The sequence below is a fragment of the Oncorhynchus mykiss genome, chromosome 4, assembly GCF_013265735.2.
Source record: "Oncorhynchus mykiss isolate Arlee chromosome 4, USDA_OmykA_1.1, whole genome shotgun sequence".
In the NCBI taxonomy this organism is placed as follows: domain Eukaryota; kingdom Metazoa; phylum Chordata; class Actinopteri; order Salmoniformes; family Salmonidae; genus Oncorhynchus; species Oncorhynchus mykiss.
This window is the reverse complement of record NC_048568.1, coordinates 2,096,590-2,116,116: the sequence shown is the minus strand read 5'-3', so window position 1 is coordinate 2,116,116 and position 19,527 is coordinate 2,096,590.

The following is a 19,527-nucleotide window of genomic DNA, read 5'->3' as shown; positions in this document are numbered from 1 at the left end:
GTGTTTTTTACATTGGTTAAAAGTAGAGACTCAGAGCTCATACAAAATGGTATGTTATACTGTACATTACAGCTGAGGAAAAATAGTAAAGTATTTTTTATTTGAAAGTTGATAAACTTGTAAAGCCACTTTTGAGAAAATGTATTTTTAATATTTTGGTACTACTACTGGAGAGCCCTTCTTTGTTGTCTACACCCATTCAGCATATTTTACACCCTATTAAGCTTTAGCCCCACCCATCTCTTTAAGTTGATCCGAGCGTTCTATACTAACAACAGAAGTCAAGCACCCAAGCTAACTTGTTAGCTACTTCCAGACTCAAATGACAGAACAGCTCACGTAAAATTATTCACCCCAACAGAGCTGGTTAGGCTGTTATGTTATCCAGAGCGTTGGTGACTGCAACTGTTGTCCGTTCGTAAATTCAAAATGTGTCGCTCTCGGAGCATTCAGAGGTCACACCGGACACTCTGGCCGATGAGTAGGGATGATCCAAAAGTTCTGACCTCACAACGGCGCCAAAGCTAACTGGCTAACATTGGCTAGCTTGCTAGCTACTTCCAGAAACATAAGAACACCCCACTCTGACCCTTTTACTCACCCTAGCAGAGCTGGTTAGGCTGTTTTCATGTTATCCAGAGCGTTGGTGACTGTAACTGTGATGCTGAAAACAATTTAATTAATATGTTTTGCTGATGTTTCCTGACACCGGCCATATTCAACGGGTGTTGAGCATTCATCAATTCATCAGTTATTCTGAACTCTAGCACACTCAGACGAGAGTGCTCTGAAATCGGAGTAGATGGCCAGACTGAATTTACGAACGCACCCAAAATGGTTACTTGCATAGTGGAGTCTTTTGTAGCTAGCTATGTAAACAATGAACCATCATCCCAACTCATGATGTTCGTACCCTGCATGAACCTGCAGGTAGCTAAACAACCAGGTTCAATGTTAGTTAGCTAACATTAGGCTATAGCTAGCCAAGCAAATAGCTCTGAGATACGAATAATAAGATCCTACATATAACGTTAGCTAGCGAGCCAGGCATCTAGCATTAGAAAGGATTACCTAGACATACTGACTAGCTCAAATAGACAGATGAGTGCTATATAGCAGACCAATCCAAACTCATCTCTCTGCATGTCCAGCCCACTCATTATCTCAGCCAATCATGGTTAGCGGGAAGGTTAGTGTCTTTATGTGGCTAAGCCAACTATGCTCGTAATTTAACATTTTATTCGTATTTACAGATGGCATACAAGTTTGTTATTAAGGCACATGAAAGTTCACAAGTTCGAGAAGGCAATTCTGTCAAAAAACGCAAAGTTTACATTCAAACGGCTCTTCTGTGAAGCAGTGACTCGCGAAATATGCCTAGTTTCCTGAAACGGGTCCCATATATCAGTCCACCGAATCAAAGCAATCTTATCAGTCTATTCTACGAATCTAATAAAATCACATTTTATTTGTAACATAAGCCAAATACAACAGTGAAATGCTTACTTAGAAGCCATTAACCAACCATGCAGTACAAAAAATAGAGTTAAGAAAATATTTACTAAATAAACTAAGGTACAAAATTATATAAAAAGTAACACAATAAAATAACAATACCAAGGCTCTATACAAGGGGTACTGGTACTGAGTCAGTGTGCGGGGGTACAAGTTAGTTGAGGTAATATCTACAGTGCCTTGCGAAAGTATTCGGCCCCCTTGAACTTTGCGACCTTTTGCCACATTTCAGGCTTCTAACCCTAAAAATATAAAACTGTATTTTTTTGTGAAGAATCAACAACAAGTGGGACACAATCATGAAGTGGAATAACATTTATTGGCTATTTCAAACTTTTTTAACAAATCAAAAACTGAAAAATTGGGCGTGCTAAATTATTCAGCCCCTTTACTTTCAGTGCAGCAAACTCTCTCCAGAAGTTCAGTGAGGATCTCTGAATGATCCAATGTTGACCTAAATGACTAATGATGATAAATTCAATCCACCTGTGTGTAATCAAGTCTACGTATAAATGCACCTGGAGTCTTTGAAAATTTTATTTAGGTCCTGGATGGCAGGAAGCTTGACCCCATTGATGTACTGGGCAGTATGCCCTACCCTCTGTAATGCCTTATGGTCAGATGCCAAGCAGTTGCCATACCAGGTGGTGATACAACCGGTCAGGATACTCTCAATGTATGACTCTTTGAGGATCTGGGGACCCCCTGAGGGGCCCCCATGTTGAGGATCAGCGTGACAGATGTGTTGTTGCCTACCCTCACCACCTGGGGTCGGCCTGTCAGGAAGTCCAGGATCCAGTTGCAGAGAGAGGTGTTTAATCCCAGGGTTCTTAGTTTAGTGATGAGCTTTGTGGGCACTATGGTGTTAAATGCTGATCTGTAGTCAATGAACAGCATTCTCACATAGGTGTTCCTCTTGTCCAGGTGGGAAAGGGCAGTGTGGAGTGCGATTGCGTCATCTGTGGACCTGCTGGGGCTGTACGCGAATTGGAGTGGGTCCACGGTTTCCGGGATAATGGTGTTGATGTGAGCCATGACCACCCTTTCAAAGCACTTCATGGCTACTGCCGTGAGTGCTACGGGGTGGTAGTCATTTAGGCAGGTTACCTTTACTTTCTCGAGCACTGGGACTATGGTGTTCTGCTTGAGACATGTAGGTATTACAGACTCAGTCAGGGAGAGGTTGAAAATGACAGTGAAGACACTTTCCAGCTGGTCCGCTCATGCTCTGAGTACACGTCCTGCCTGGTTGACCTGTTTAATAACCTCTTTGGGCTAGGGGACAGTATTTTGACGTCCGGATGAAAAGCGTGCCCAAAGTAATCTGCCTGTTACTCAGGCCCAGAAGCTAGGATATGCATATAATTGGTAGATTTGGATAGAAGAAACACTAGAAAATTTCTAAAACTGTTAAAATAATGTCTGTGAGTGTAACAGAACTGATATGGCAGGCAAAACCCCGAGGACAAACCACCCCCCCCAAAAAAATTCAGCCTACCACTGTTTTTGATTGCTGTCACTTTTATTGTAAGGTGAAGACCTCGCAGAATGCAGTTCCTAGGGCTTCCACTAGATGTCAACAGTCTTTAGAAAGAGTTTCAAGTTGTTTTAAGAAAAAATTTGTAAAGTTGTAGTTTTTCTAAGTGGCTCCCATTTTGGCTGTAGTGTTTCCATGCGCATGGAGGAAAGCGCGTTCTTTGTTATTTATCTCCGGTAATCAACATACAATTTAAAACTTTCAATAGTATCATTTATTTACGTATTAGGGTACCTAAGGTTTGATCAAAAACGTTGTTTGACTTGTTTGGATAAGTTTAGTGGTAACATTTGGGATTCATTTTGTATGCATTTTGAAGGAGGGTAACCGGTGGATTATTGGCTGAAGTGCGCAAGCTAAACTGAGTTTTTATGGATATAAAGAAGGACTTTATCAAACAAAAGGACTATTTGTGAAATAACTGGGACCTTTTGGAGTGCCAACCAAAGATCTTCAAAGGTATGGCATTTATTATATCGCTATTTCTGACTTTTGTGTCGCACCTGCCTGGTTGAAAAATGTTTTTCTTGGTTTTGTATGCGGGGCGCTGTCCTCAGATAATCGCATAGTGTGCTTTCGCCGTAAAGCCTTTTTGAAACCTGACACAGCGGCTGGATTAACAAGATGTTGACCTTTATTTTGATGTATTACAAATGTATTTTCATGAGAGTTAAATATATTTCTGAAATTTGAATTTCGCTTTCTGCAACTTCACCGGATGTTGTCGAGGTGGATCGCTAGCGGAATTCCTGTGCTAGAAAGGTTCAAGTTCTTGCTCACATCGGCTATGGAGAAGATGATGACAGTCGGCTGGAACAGCTGGTGCTCTCATGCATGGTTCAGTGTTGCTTGCCTCGAAGTGAGCATAAAAGGCATTTAGGTCGTCTGGTAGGCATGCATAACTAGTCAGCTCATGGCTGGGTTACCCTTTCTAGTCCGTAATAATATGCAAACCCTATCACATCTGACGAGCGTCAGAGCCGGTGTAGTTGGATTCAATTTTAGTCCTGTATTGATGTTTTGTCTGAGGGTATAGCGGGATTTCTTATTAGCGATTATTGTCCCACTGCCTGAAAGTGGCATATCTAGCCTTTACCTCTTTGCTGATGTTGCCTTTAACTTCTTGACGCACCCATCCCTATAGCGGGATCATTTTCATCAACACCTGCTGAATTGTAGCGCGCCAAATTCAAATTAAATTACTAAAAATATTACATTTTCATGAAATCACAAGTGCAATATAGCAAAACACAGCTTAGCTTGTTGTTAATCCACCTGGCGTGTCAGATTTCAATACAGCTTTCCCGCGAAAGCATAACAAGCGTTTATGTAAGAACACCACTTCTCAGTAGACAAAATATTACAAACACCTAGCAGCCAAGTAGATTGGTCACGAAAGTCAGAAAAGCAATAGATTAAATTGCTTACCTTTGATGATCTTCGGATGTTTGCACTCACGAGACTCCCAGTTACACAATAAATGTTCCTTTTGTTCCATAAAGATTATTTTTATATCCAAAATACCTCCATTTGTTTGCCGCGTTATGTTCAGAAATCCACAGGCTCGAGCGGTCACGACATGAGCGGTCAATTCCAAATAGTATCCGTAATGTCCACAGAAACATGTCAAACGTTTTTTATAATCAATCCCCAGGTTGTTTTTAAAATATATAATCGATAATATATCAACCGGGACTGTCGTTTTATCAATAGGAGAGGGAGAGACAATGGCTACCCAACTCTGTTGTACAAGCAAAACTCTGCGAACACCCAGTTATCTTTGTTGCTAATTTTTCAAAATAAAAGCCTGAAACTATGTCTAAAGACTGTTGACACCTTGATGAAGCCATAGGAAAAGGAATCTGGTTGATATCCCTTTAAATGGAGGCAAGGCATTCAATGGAACAGAGAGCTTTCAGGAAAAACAGCACTTCCTGGTTTGATTTTTCTCAGGTTTTCGCCTGCAATATCAGTTTTATTATACTCACAGACAATATTTTGACAGTTTTGGAAACTTTAGAGTGTTTTCTAATTATATGCATATTCTAGTTTCTGGGTCTGAGAAATAGGCAGTTTCAAATGGGTAAAAAAACTTTAGCCAAAAATGAAAATAATCCTGCCCGCTATACTCAAGAGGTTAATCTATGGTTCTGGTTGGGGTATGTACGTAAGGTCACTGTGGGGACGACGTCATCGATGCACTTATTGATGAAGCAGGTGACTGAGGTGGTATACGCCTCAATGCCATTGGATGAATCCCGGAACATTTTCTAGTCAGAGACTGTTTTGTGCTAGCAAAACAGTCCTGTATAGCATAGCATCCGCGTCATCTGACCACTTCCGTATTGAGCGAGTCACTGGTACTTCCTGTTATAGTTTTAACTTGTAAGCAGGAATCAGGAAGATATAATTACGGTCAGATATGCCAAATGGAAGGCAGGGGAGAGCTTTGCATGCATCTCTGTGTGTGGCGTAAAGGTGGTCTAGAGTTTTTTTTCTCTGGTTGTAAATGTGACTTGCTGGTAGAAGTTCGGTAAAATTGATTTAAGTTTGCCTGCATTAAGGTCTGAAGCGGCCACTAGGAGCGCCGCTTCTGGATGAGCATTCCCTTGTTTTCTTATGGCCTTATACAGCTCGTTGAGTGCGGTCTTATTGCCAGCATCGGTTTGTGGTGCAAAATAAATGGCTATGAAAAATATGGATGAAATCTCTCTTGGTAGATAGTGTGTTCTACAGTTTATCATGAGGTGCCCTACCACAGGTGAGCAATACCTCTAGTCCTCCTTATTATTACACATTGCGCACCAGCAGTTATTGACAACTAGACACACACCCACCCCTCGTCTTACCAGACATAGCTCTTCTGTCCTGCCGATGCAAAGAAAACCATGTTGTTGTTCAGCCACGACTCGGTGAAAAATCTGTTTTTAATGTCCCGTTGGTAGGATAGTCTTGAGCGGAGATCATCCAGTTTATTTTCCAGTAATTGCATGTTGGCCAATAGAACGGATGGTACCCACTCACTGACAAATTCTCACAAGGCAGCCCGATCTCCATCCCCTGTATTTCGTCTTTTCTTAACATGAATGACAGGGATTTGGGCATGGTCTCAGAGAAGCAGTATATCCTTCTCATCGGAATCATTAAATAAAAACTCTTCATCCAGTTTGAGGTGAGTAATCGCTGTTCTGATATCCAGAAGCTATTTTCAGTTATAAGAGATGGTAGCAGCAACATTATGTACAAAATAAGTTATAAACAGTGCGAAAAAACACACAAAATAGCACAGTTGTTTAGGAGCCCGTAAAACGGCAGCCATCTGCTCCAGTGCAATTATATCAGTGAGAGCATGTGTAATTGTACACGCTGAACGGCTTTCAATATCTGGGAAAATATCCACATCTGGCAGCAGGTGAGTGAGTGTCGGATAATGTGGTGATAAGGAACCTTAGCAAGGGGAGAAATGTCACCACGGACATGTTCTTCATTTCACTGTCATTGGCGAACAAGTTGCTTGTGAAGAAAACACGTCTGGTATTAATTACACTGTTAGAATGTGCAGTCAGAAAGACTGCTCATTAGCTTAAAGGGGGGTTCATGGCAGCCCAGCGGTTCTAGTGTTAATAGAGTATATGTAGCCTTAGAAATAAGGTTCATGAAATCAATAACTTGCTAACGTCGGATAACATTCATATGCTGGCCATCTCTGAAACTCACTTACATAATTCCTTTCGTGATACAGCAGTAGCAATACAGGGATATAACATCTACAGAAACAGCCAGCTGCTTCTCCTAGCTTTTATGAGAAATATTACTGTGATGAATAATCCAGATTGTCTGCATAATCAAACAACATGCAGCTCAGACACCCATGCCTACCCCACAAGACATTCACAGTCCCCAAGTCTAAAACAAATTCACGGCAACGCACAGTACTGTACAGGGCCTTGATCGCATGGAACTCCCTTCCATCTCCAATTACTCAAGCAGAAAGCAAAATTACCTTTAAAAAAATGCATAAAACACCATCTCATGGCACAATAGGGACTGTGAAATGACATACACACTCACAATCTACACATTACTCTTAGTTGTATTGTTTGTATATCATTGTATTTTACATTTGTGTGACCGTTCTTGTCTATCACTGTATCAGTGTTTAATTACATGTCGTGTTTTATGTTTTTGTGTGGACCACAGGAAGAATAGCTGCTGCTTCGGCAAAATGGGGAACCGAATAAACCAATGAATGTGTTCTCTCCTATAATGAGATGTGAATGTCCAAGTAGCACATTAATCTCCCATAACATGGTCTGTAGGAAGATAAAGTGAGATAACAAGCTAAGTGTTTGGAGTTCAAAGGACGTTTGCCATGATGTTGGTTCCATGCGTTGCACTTTTAGAATGAGAATGCAAATAGTGCTATAATGACAAGCACAATAAAAATTGGGACGACACTGTTGTTCATCTGAAGTGCTTTTACTGATTGGAATGATTGAAAATTGTGCTTTGGTTCGCTCAACCTACTCTATTCAATTAGTCTGAAATCAAATAACAAATTCGACAGATCAATGGGATTTTTTAATTGAATGAAAACTTCTAAATTGCTTTTAACACCTCATGCACATTGAATAGCGGTGGGGGCAATGTGGCGACAGCCTATTAGAATTAGAGACGTGGCTCATTGGGGGAGTGGCTTTTAAGTTCTTGAAAAAATTAATTTCTTGATATACAGGGAATTTATTTAAATGCTTAAAACCCAATTGTAGTAATTTGGATAGGTAATTCCAAATAAAAAAATACACTTGGAACAAGATGGGTTATGTTTACATGAAATATTAGTTTGTATTTGTTATTTATTAGTTGACTAATTTACTTTTCACCAGTTTAAGTAATTTTTTAGGTTGTTTCAACAGTAGTTTTTTACAGTGTTGTTGCAGCCCTGTCGAACATCAAAATATTATTTACATGTTCCTCAGAGATGTGCCAAACACACATTATTTACATAATAATTGCACAGATCATTTTCCGAGTATAACAGAAGGGGAGTTCCACTTCCTACACCGTCTCCATCCTGCTTATCGACAATGAATTTATGGGATCTTGTAGCACTCAGCACTCAACCATTGAGTGGCACCCCATTGATCTCAAGGTGTACTACCACCGATACATGGCTTTCTGAATTACCCTTAAGGTGCAGGAAGAGTGCTCAGACAGTCCGCAAAGATGGGGTTGTGTCTGGATAAATATTTCAACACTTGGGCTTTGTTTATTGATTGAGTCAGTAATTTCCACACATGTCTCCCTTGAGACAGGGCACTAATGAAGGTGGTTCCACCATGTCCAGCCGAAGCTTCCCACAAAGACATCCTTCCGTGCCTCTGCCTGTGAATTATGGGATAAAACATTAACAGCTTAAAAAATATATTAAAAAATAATTATTTCCATGAGATGGGCAAAGTCTGGTGTCTCGTCAGTGTAGCTTAAGGGGGGTAAATGCATCCTTCATTTGAAGCCAGACATCTGGAGGAAGAAGACACAAGAAGGCCAGGTCTTTAGTGTTTAGTGAGAAGGCAGGAGAAGGAAGGCCACAATTTTACACATTATACTGTATATCTTTCTTTAAGCAGTATGAACCCTACATATGATTGCCTTGAGAGGATCATAGACGAAATTAGTTAAACAGTATCAAAAACAGTCGAAATATGGCCCAAATCTGAACTTGTACTGTTCTCAATAAACAGATAATTCCTCGATTACATATTGTTCTATAGTGTATGGTATTGCCAGTGCTAACACATCTGCCCAAAAGCAGCCAAATTGGATGTCACTTCTCTTGCCTCGGGCAGACAAACCACCCTAAATTCCAGTTGTTTGCATGCATGTCTTCGCTGTGCTCCTCTAAAAGAAAGAAGCCGTATTGGATTTGTATGTGTCCCCCACGGGCTCCATAAAGAGTAAAATATCTCATGAAGTGGGTAGACCCATGCTGTGAGCAGTGCGAGGATAGTGGTTAATATATGTCCTCCTCATGTCTTGCATCCTCTTAGGTGAGGATTTAGTTTCCCACCTGTGGGGCCGCCGTAACAATTTGTGCTTACGCGGAGGCCGCGGGACACCAGTGCCGAAGCATAAAGCCAAGAGGGAAGTTGGCCGTTACTCAGACGTGCTAATTACAGCTCCTGTAAAGTGTACAGTGACTTCCCCCTGGCCTGGCGCCTCACGCCACCACTATAATGAGAACATTACGTTGATTCTGAATACCTAAATATCTCCTTAAGTGATCGATAATGTACATCAACATAAATCATGTCCGAGATGCCTAAAATTATGCCAAAAGTCAATACTGCATGTGGGAGCTGCATGAAGATGTTTAGAGAGCGACTAATGGCAAGGCATGGCCGACTTTGGGGAGAATTAGAGGGATATTCATGCATATTTATGGAATACATTTTTTTTGCCCGAGCAGGTGGAGTTGCAGCGACGCAGCACGCAATGTACTTCTAGGTCCACTGTGTGCCTCTTAGCCCAGCAGGAACAGCACTGTTATACCAGTGTCTCGTTGTGAACTTGGCCATGGAAGCACACCATTAATTGTAAAAACAATTAACCTGGGCGACTAAAATAGAAATTAGGATAGTTCCTTGTTTAGAAAACAGAGAAGCTTTTTTTTTTAAGGGCATTAATACTGTGATTAGTCATTGTGTAAAATGAAGAACAAATGGGGCGAATAGGGAAGCAAGGGTGCTGTGTTTGCATGCTTTGCTAGAATTTCTTAGATTTTAGATACATTTTATCATGTAGTGTATGTGGACACCTGCTCGTCGAACATCTCATTCCAAAATCCTGGCCATTATTTTTGGAGTTGGTCCCCCCTTTGCTGCTATAACAGCCTCCACTATTTTGGAAAGGCTTTCCACTAGATGTTGGAATATTGCTGCGTGGACTTGCTTAGATTCGGCCACAAGAGCATTAGTGAGGTAGGGAACTGATGTTGAACGATTTGGCCTGGCTAGCAGTAGGCGTTCCAATTGATCACAAAGGTTTTTGATGGGGTTGATGGGGCAACTGAGGCCAGATGATTTTTATGCACTTCAGCACTCGGCGGGTCCCGTTCTGAGCTTTTGTGGCATACTACTTCGTGGCTGAGCCGTTGTTGCTCCTAGACATGTCCACTTCACAATAACAGCACTTACTGTTGACCGGGGAAGCTCTAGCAGGACAGAAATTTGGATGGAAAGGAGGCATCCTATGATGGTGCCACGATGAAAGTCACTGAGCTCTTCAGTAAGGCCATTCTACTGCCAATGTTTGTCTATGGAGATTGAAAGGCTGTTCGCTCAATTTTATACACCTGTCAGCAATAGGTGTGGCTGAAATAATGTGGTCTATATTCTTTTTCATGCCACTGTATATACAAAAGTTTGTGAACCCTTTGGAATTACCTGGATTTCCGCATAAATTGGTCATCAAATTTGATCTGATCTTCATCTAAGTCACAACAGACAAACATTCATGCTGTCCAAAAAAAACATTGCTGCACGTCTGAAGTTCGGAAAAGAGCTCCTGGATGTTCCACAGCGCTACTGGCAATTTATTCTGTGGACAGATGAAACTACAATTTAGTTGTTTGTAAGGAACACACAACACTATGTGTGGGGAAAAAAGCACAGTACATCAACCTCATCCTAACTGTAGAATATGATGGAGGGAGAATCATGGTTTGGAGCTGCTTTGCTGCCTCAGGGCCTGGACAGCTTGCTATCATCGACGAAACAATGAATTCCCTAGTTCATCAAGACATTTTGCAGGAGAAAGTTAGTCTATCTGTCCACCAATTGAAGCTCAACAGAAGTTGAGTGATGCAACAGGACAACGACCCAAAACACATAAGCTAACCAACAACAGAATTTATTCAACAGAAGAAAATACGCCTTCTGGGTTGGCCCAGTCAGAGTCCTGACCTCAACCCAATTTGAGATGCTGTGGCATGACCTCAAGAGAGCGGTTCACACCAGACATCCCAAGAATATTGCTGACCTGAAACAGTTTTGGAAAGAGGAATGGTCCAAAAATCATTCTGACCATTGTGAAGGAATGATCCTCAACTACAGAAAGCATTTGTTTGGTGTCATTGCTGCCAAAGGAGGGTCAACCAGTTATTAAATTCAAGGGTTCACATAATTTTTCCAACCTGCAATGTGAATGTTTACACGGTGTGTTAAATTAATACATGACAACTTATAATTGTTTGTGTGTTATTCGTTTATTAAGCAGACTGTGTTTGTCTGTTGTTGTGACCTAGATCAGATCAGAATGTATTACCAATTTATTCAGAAATCCAGGTATTTCCAAAGGGTTCACATACGTTTTCTTGCCACTGCATAGCACTTTGATCAGTGATTACATTTCTAAGAATTGCTTTTCAATCTTTTTATTTTGTTTTGCCAGTGACTAATCAGGATATTTTAGTAGACTATGGCAATCAAGGAATGCATGTTATTTGCTCTGTGGTGATTCTTAACAGCTTCTAGTACTTCCAGACCCATTTCTCTGATGGCTCTGCAATCAGCTTATAATGATTCATTTTGTCACTGTAACCTTAGAGGTGGTCAGAGGGATTGCTCAAAACGTTGAACTAAGGAAAAACACCTTCTAAACAGCAGTAGTTAAAATGATAGTTTTCAGAAATGTTGACCCAATCTTAATTGTTATCTTACCTCGAGGAGTTTTGCAGCTGTCTTAGAATTCTAATACAATCGCTTCATGTGAGCCCTGTAAAATAAACAATGTAAAGAATGCAAGGGTGAAAACTTGGTTGAAAACAATTGTGCTCCAAAGTCTTTGATTCTAAGTCACCAACACAGATCTTCTTGAGTGATTGTCGTAATATCAGTTGAATATAAGTGTGTGAGCTATTTTAGTATGTTTCTATGCCATGTTTCTATACTTGTAACTCCATGCATTGTTTTACTTCACAGGGCTTTTCTGTAGAGCTCGTATTACAATTCTAAGACAGCTGCTAATTCCTTTTGAGTTAAGAAAGGTTAGATGATTGGGTCAGCAATTTGGAAAACTATCCCTTTAAGTCTGTGCATGTGGGGGTGTGTGTGTGTGCCCCTGCATCTGTAACTATGCAAATGTATAGATGTGTTCTAATGTAAATCTGTCAGCCTGGTTATTTCTTATAGTTTAATTAACTTAAATCAGTTTTAGAGGTATTTCAAATGCATATGCCTCACTTTAATCCACTAACTAAACATCACCACATTGAATGTTTCATTGTTAGGGCAGATCACAAACATGAAACACAAATGTTTTCTCTCCTTTGTATTCCAGAAGTAATGTGATGGATTTGGAAATGCAGCTGTGAAAGCACCTGCAGATTCATTTGCAAGCTGGCATTCTCCTTCTCAAAGGAGACATCTCAGACTCTGATTGGACACCTGTCAGCTCTGCGAGTTTATGAGACGTTATTAAATTGTAGCTAATGATTGGTGCATTTCAACCAATCACACGGATTGACAGGAAGAATCCATGAAGAGAGGAATTTGTGTCAGCACTGCTCTGAAAAGGCAAAAGCTCAGTAAATTAGTGTCTGTTTGGATAATACATTTGATCCTGATTAGGGTGTGCAAAATGTCAGCATATTTTTAAGAAATGCTGACAACATGTAGAACACCCTCTAAGAGCAGTCAAAAGTTTTGTATGTGGGAGTATTAGCAAGTGAACGAGAGTTCACTTGTGTGTGTGTGTGTGTGTGTATGTGTGAGTTTGTGTGGGTTTTTGTCTGTACGCGTTTGTCTGTTTTTGTGTGTATGGATGCTGTATGTGTGCATGTGTACGTGTTTGTGTGCTCCATGTGTTTTCTTGTTTGTATATATATATGCACTGCATGTGTGTTTGTGCATTGTGTGTGTGTTTGTGTGTTTCTCTTGTCCCAATGGGAGGGTGCTGAATAACAGGCCCTGTTTGACAGACTGGGACGCTGAGAGCTGTCAGCCCCTTGCCTGGCCCAGGATGAGCAGAGAGGGATTCTCAGCTCTGTGTGTTTAGACTAATAGGAGGCCAGCACTCAGCTTTTCCTCAAGCAAGAACAGACAGTTGAAATCTCTGGGCAGTTAGCTTAGTGTTGCCTCTCACAGATTTCCTGTCAGATCATGTCTATAAGAGGAGAGGTTTTCGATCGTGAAAAAAAAAATACCTGGCAAAATCAGCTGCCTTTTAGGAGAATTGAGTGGCCTGAATGGAGTTCTAAAATTTGGTTTTGACAAGGCAAGTGAGAAAATGTAAATGTTTGTACATACAGCATCAAACAGGGTGAACATTAACATTTCATGTGAGCCATCAAATTGCATATGTCAAAACAGTTAACATTGATAATGTTTCTGAGCAGAAAGATTAGGACGCAGATTTGAACCCTCACCTTAACTCCAACACTAAAAGGAGAATGGATCAAAGAGTCTAATGACAAATTATAGTTCCACAAATGTCTTGACTTTTGGGGTAGTGTATCCAGTCATCTGAAATTTTTTACAATTGCTAATCACAGCAGAAATGTATTTAGGAATTAGTGTGCATGTCAACCTTATGATTTATTTAAATCAGAAGACTGACAGAGCTGCATCTGAAAGTAAATAAATAATACACTTTGAAAGTCAGATTCAGCGGGTATATGTGAGGCTGTAATTTTTTTTTTTTTAAGTATTTTGTCACAATCCCTATTTTCTGTCACACAAAGGGAACAAAAACCTGGAAAATTAAATTGGTTGTCGCTGGACTGTCTATGTGCATCATAGGCTACACAAGCGTAGTAAGAATTCACACAAATCAGGTATAAACATTGACAGGAGTTATATTGGTACTTATTGAAAATAATTATAAAGATGTTGACAGGGATACAAATTCAAAGTGAAAAACCTTCCAACCCTCAGGCACCTTAGATATGCTATCATGCATGCTAAGTGATGTGTAATTGCAGACACTGAATTGCAGCACTCTCTGAAAATGTCAGCGCCACAATAATGATGATTTCCATAATAATTAAGAAAAATGTCTGGATCTTCACTCCCCCAGCCTCGTAATCAGACCGAAACATTATATTACAATCCATCCCGTGTTCAAAAGGAAGCTGTTTGTTTTCTCAAATCAAAGCTAATATTTTCTTTGCTTATTTGTTTGTCGTATTACATTCGTCTCACAGTTCATCATGTTTACGAATGTCCTCATTTGGTGGCAGAAATGCAGACAGCAATGACCTTAAACCCATTATTAGAACAGTTTCCAGATTTTTTTTTATATTTAATGGCTTCTCTCTGCTATGTAAATGACTCTAAACTACTTGAATATAAATGATACAGTACATTGTATCGAGTTGATATATTCCAAGTTGGTGTCAGGATTTCTGCTGATGTATAATTGAGATATTGGATATATTAAACAAGGGTGTTCCGATAACCAACACACCACACTGTTATAAATGACATGACTTTTTCGCGAAAGTAAATGTCAACATTACCATATACTGCTAATTGGATTCTTTATCCCCATAGTTAAAATCTGGGGCTTTCACACCAGGAATGGCTTGCCAGAAATTGCTGTCAACTAGGCATGATGTTGAATACAAATATCAACTAACTGTGCCTTCTTCCTTGAAATAATAAACAAACAGAGAGATCGCCTGGTGAAATCAGGCTGAACTCATTTTGAAGAGGTGGAGTAATATAATATGGTACATTTGTAGTCAGTTCTATACTAAGATACTGCAAATAGCATACTGAAGTGCAATGTAGCTAATTAGTGGTGCATTACACTTTCAATTCTAGTCGTTTAGCAGACGCTCTTATCCAGAGCAACTTACAATTAGTGCATTCATCTTAAGATAGCTGGGTGAGACAACCACATCACAGTCGTAGCAAGTACATTTTCCCTCATTAAAGCAGTTATCAGCATCTTTAGTGCTAGTAGGAGGACACATTCTTTTTGCTGCTGTGTGATTCATTTAAGATAGTCTTTGATGAGGTAGTGTTTAAGACATTTGTGGAAGATGGGCAGGGGCTCTGCTGTCCTAGCTTTAGGGGGAAGCTGATTCTACCATTGGGGTGCCAGGACAGAGAAGTGCTTTGACTGGGCTGAGCAGGAGCTAACCTCCTGCAGAGTTGGGACAGCCAAGAGAACAGAGTTAGCAGAAAGAAGTGCTAGGTTTTTGTTTTATTCTGTAACCTTTTTTTAACTAGGCAAGTCTGCTTAAGAACAAATTCTTATTTACATTGACGGCCTACCTCGGCCAAACCCGGACAATGGTGGGCCAATTGTGCGCTGCCCTATGGGACTCCCATTAATGGCCGGATGTGATACTGCTTCGAACCAGGGACTGTAGTGCGAGTGTAGCGAAATGCTTGTGCTTCTAGTTCCGACAATGCAGTAATAACCAACAATTTCACAACAACTACCTTATAGACACAAGTGTAAAGGGATGAAGAATATGTACAGATATATGAATGAGAGATGGTACAGAACGGCATAGGCAAGATGCAGTAGATGGTATCGAGTACAGTATGAGATGAGTAATGTAGGGTATGTAAACATATAAAAGTGGCATTGTTTAAAGTGGCTAGTGATACATGTATTACATAAAGATGGCAAGATGCAGTAGATGGTATAGAGTACAGTATATACATATGAGATAAGTAATGTAGGGTATGCAAACATTATATTAAGTGGCATTGTTTGTTATGGCTGCAATCCCTCTACCGGGATCGATATGACAACTACCAGTGAAAATAGAGGGCGCCAAATTCAAACCACAGAAATCTAATATCATTTTAAAGGTAATCTTGTTGTTAATCCACCAAAGTGTCCTATTTCAAATAGGCTTTTCAGCGAAAGCACTACAAACGATTGTTAGGTCTCCACCAAACCACAATAAGCAGAGCCATTTTACAGCGAAATATAGCATTCACAAAAAGCAGAAATAGAGATAAAATGAATCACTAACCTTGAATTATCTTCATCAGATGACACTCATAGGACTTCATGTTACACAACACATGCATGTTTTGTTTAAAAAAGTTCATATAAAAAAATCTGAGTTTACATTGGCGTATTAGATTCACTAGTTCCAAAAACATCAAGTGATTTTGCATAGCCACATTGTTCCAACAGAAATACTCATCATAAATGTAGATGATAATACACATGTACACATGGAATTATAGTATACCTCTCTTTAATGCAACCGCTGTGTCAGATTTCAAAAAAAGTTTACGGAAAAAGCAACCCATGCAATAATCTGAGACGGATCTTAGAACAGTGGCCAAATTAGCCGCCATGTTGGAGTAAACAGAAACCAGAAAATTCATGATAAATGTTTCCTTACCTTTGATGAACTTCATCAGAATGCATTCCTAGGAATCCCAGGTCCACAATAAATGCTTGATTTGTTCGAAAATGTCCGTTATTTATGTCCAATTAGCTACTTTGGTTACAAAGTCACAAAGCGCGTCCACTATAACGTGACAAAATGTCAAAAAGTTCCGTAACATTCAGTAGAAACATGTCAAACGATGTACTGAATCAATCTTTAGAACGTTGTTTACATATATCTTGAATAACATTCAATCCGGAGAATTAGAATGACTTCAGATGACCGGTGGAACGCAGGTCCTTCCTCTGTGAACGCGCATGGTGAAAGCATGGTCAACTTGTGGCAGTGGTGACTATTTCCTGTGTCATTCGACCCCCCTTCACATTAGAGTCATCAGACAAAGTTCTATTGACTGTTGACAACAGGTGGAAGACGTAGGAAGTGAAAACTCATCCTATCTCACTGTAATTTCAATGAGAGCTTGGTTGAAAGTCTGCCACCCCCAGAAAAAATACAAACAGGAAGTGGAATTTCTCAGGTTTTTGCCTGCAATATGAGTTATGTTATACTCACAGACATAATTAAAACAGTTTTAGAAACTTCAATGCATTAGCATAACGCAACGGACATAAATACCCCTAGAAACTTTTCCTATTCATGAAAATCGCATTTGAAATGAAATAAATATATTCTAACACAAGCTTAGCCTTTTGTTAACTTCTTGGATATAGGGGGAGCTCTTTTAATTTTTGGATAAAAAAACGTCCCATTTTAAACAAGATATTTTGTCACGAAAAGATGCTCGACTATGCATATAATTGACAGCTTTGGAAAGAAAACACTCTGACGTTTCCAAATCTGCAAAGATATTGTCTGTGAGTGCCACAGAACTGATGCGCCCCCTAAATCCAACTGGTTAACAGTCTGATGGCCTTGAGATAGAAGCTGTTTTTCAGTCTCTCAGCCCCTGCAATGATGCACCTGTACTAACCTCGCCCTCTGGATGATAGCGGGGTGAACAGGCAGTGGCTCGGGTGGTTGTTGTCCTTGATGATCTTTATGGCCTTCCTGTGACATCGGGTGGTGTAGGTGTCCTGGAGGGCAGGTAGTTTGCCACCGGTGATGTTTTGTGCAGACCTCACTACCCTCTGGAGAGCCTTACGGTTGTGGGTGGAGCAGTTGTCGTACCAGGCGGTGATACAGTGCATCAGTAAAGGTTTGTGATTGCTTTTGGTGAAAACCCGAAATTCTTCAGCCTCCTGAGGTTGAAGAGGCACCACTGCGCCTTCTTCACCAAGCTGTCTGTGTGGGTGGACCAATTCAGTTTGTCCGTGATGTGTACACCGAGGAACTTAAAACTTTCTACCCTCTCCACTATTGTCCCGTCGATATGGATAGGGGGGAGCTCCCTCTGCTGTTTTTTGAACTCCACGATCATCTCTTTTGTTTTGTTGACGTTGAGTGTGAGGTTATTTTCCTGACATTGAGTGTGAGGTTATTTTCCTGACAGGGAGGAGGTGAGAGGCCCTCACCTCCTCCCTGTAGAACGTCTCTTCATTGATGGTAATCAAGCCTACCACTGTAGTGTCATCTGCAAACTTGATGATTGAGTTGGAGGCGTGCATGGCCACGCAGTCGTGGGTGAACAGGGAGTACAGGAGAGGGCCCAGAACGCACCCTTGTGGGGCCACAGTGTTGAGGATCAGCGGGGTGGAGATATTGTTAACTACCCTCACCACCTGGGGGCGGCCCGTCAGGAAATCCAGTACCCAGTTGCACGGGGCTGGGTCAAGACCCAGGGTCTCTAGCTTGATGACGAGTTTGGAGGGTACTATGGTGTTAAATGCTGAGCTGGAGTCGATGAACAGCATTCTCACATAGGTATTCCTCTTGTTCAGATGGGTTAGGGCAGTGTGCAGTGTGGTTGCGTTTGCATCGTCTGTCGACCTATTGGGGCGGTAAGAAAATTGGAGTGGGTCTAATGTGTCAGGTAGGGTGGAGGTGATATGGTCCTTGACTAGTTTCTCAAAGCACTTCATGATGACGGAAGTCATTTAGCTCAGTTACCTTAGCTTTCTTGGGAACAGGAACAACGGTGGCCCTCTTGAAGCATGTGGGAACAGCAGACTGGGATAAGGATTGATTGACTATGTCCGTAAACACACCAGCCAGCTGGTCTGCGCATGCTCTGAGGACGCGGGTGGGGATGCCGTCTGTGCCTGCAGCCTTGCGAGGGTTAACACGTTTAAATGTTTTACTCACGTCGGCTGCAGTGCAGGAGAGTCCGCAGGTTTTATTAGCGGGCTGTGTCAGTGGCACCGTATTGTCCTCAAAGCGAGCAAAGAAGTAGTTTAGTCTGTCTGGGAGCAAAACATCCTGGTCCGCGATGGGGCTGGCTTTCTTTTTGTAGCCCGTGATTGACTGTAAACCCTGCCACATACCTCGTGTCTGAGCCGTTAAATTGCGACTCTACTTTGTCTCTATACTGATGCTTAGCTTGTTTGATTGCCTTGCGGAGGGAATAGCTACGCTGTTTGTATTCGGTCATGTTTCCGGTCACCTTGCCCTGGTTAAAAGCAGTGGTTTGTGCGTTCAGTTTCGCGCGAATGCTGCCATCAATCCACGGTTTCTGGTTTGGGAATGTTTTAATAGTTGCTGTGGGTACTACATCGCTGATGCACTTGCTAATGAACTCGCTCACTGAATCAGTGTATTCATCAATATTGTTGTTTGATGCAATGCGGAACATATCCCAATTCACGTGATCAAAGCATTCTTGAAGCGTGGAATCAGATTGGTCGGACCAGCGTTGAACAGACCTGAGCGTGGGAACTTCCTGTTTCAGTCTCTGTCTATAGGCAGGGAGCAACAAAATGGAGTCGTGGTCAGCTTTTCCGAACGGAGGGTGGGGGAGGGCCTTATATGCATCGCGGAAGTTAGAATAACAATGATCTAGGCTTTTACCAGCCCTGGTAGCACAATCAATATGCTGATAGAATTTAGGGAGTCTTGTTTTCAGATTAGCCTTGTTAAAATCCCCAGCTACAATGAATGCAGCCTCTGGATATATGGTTTCCAGTTTACATAGAGTCAAATATAGGTAGTTTCA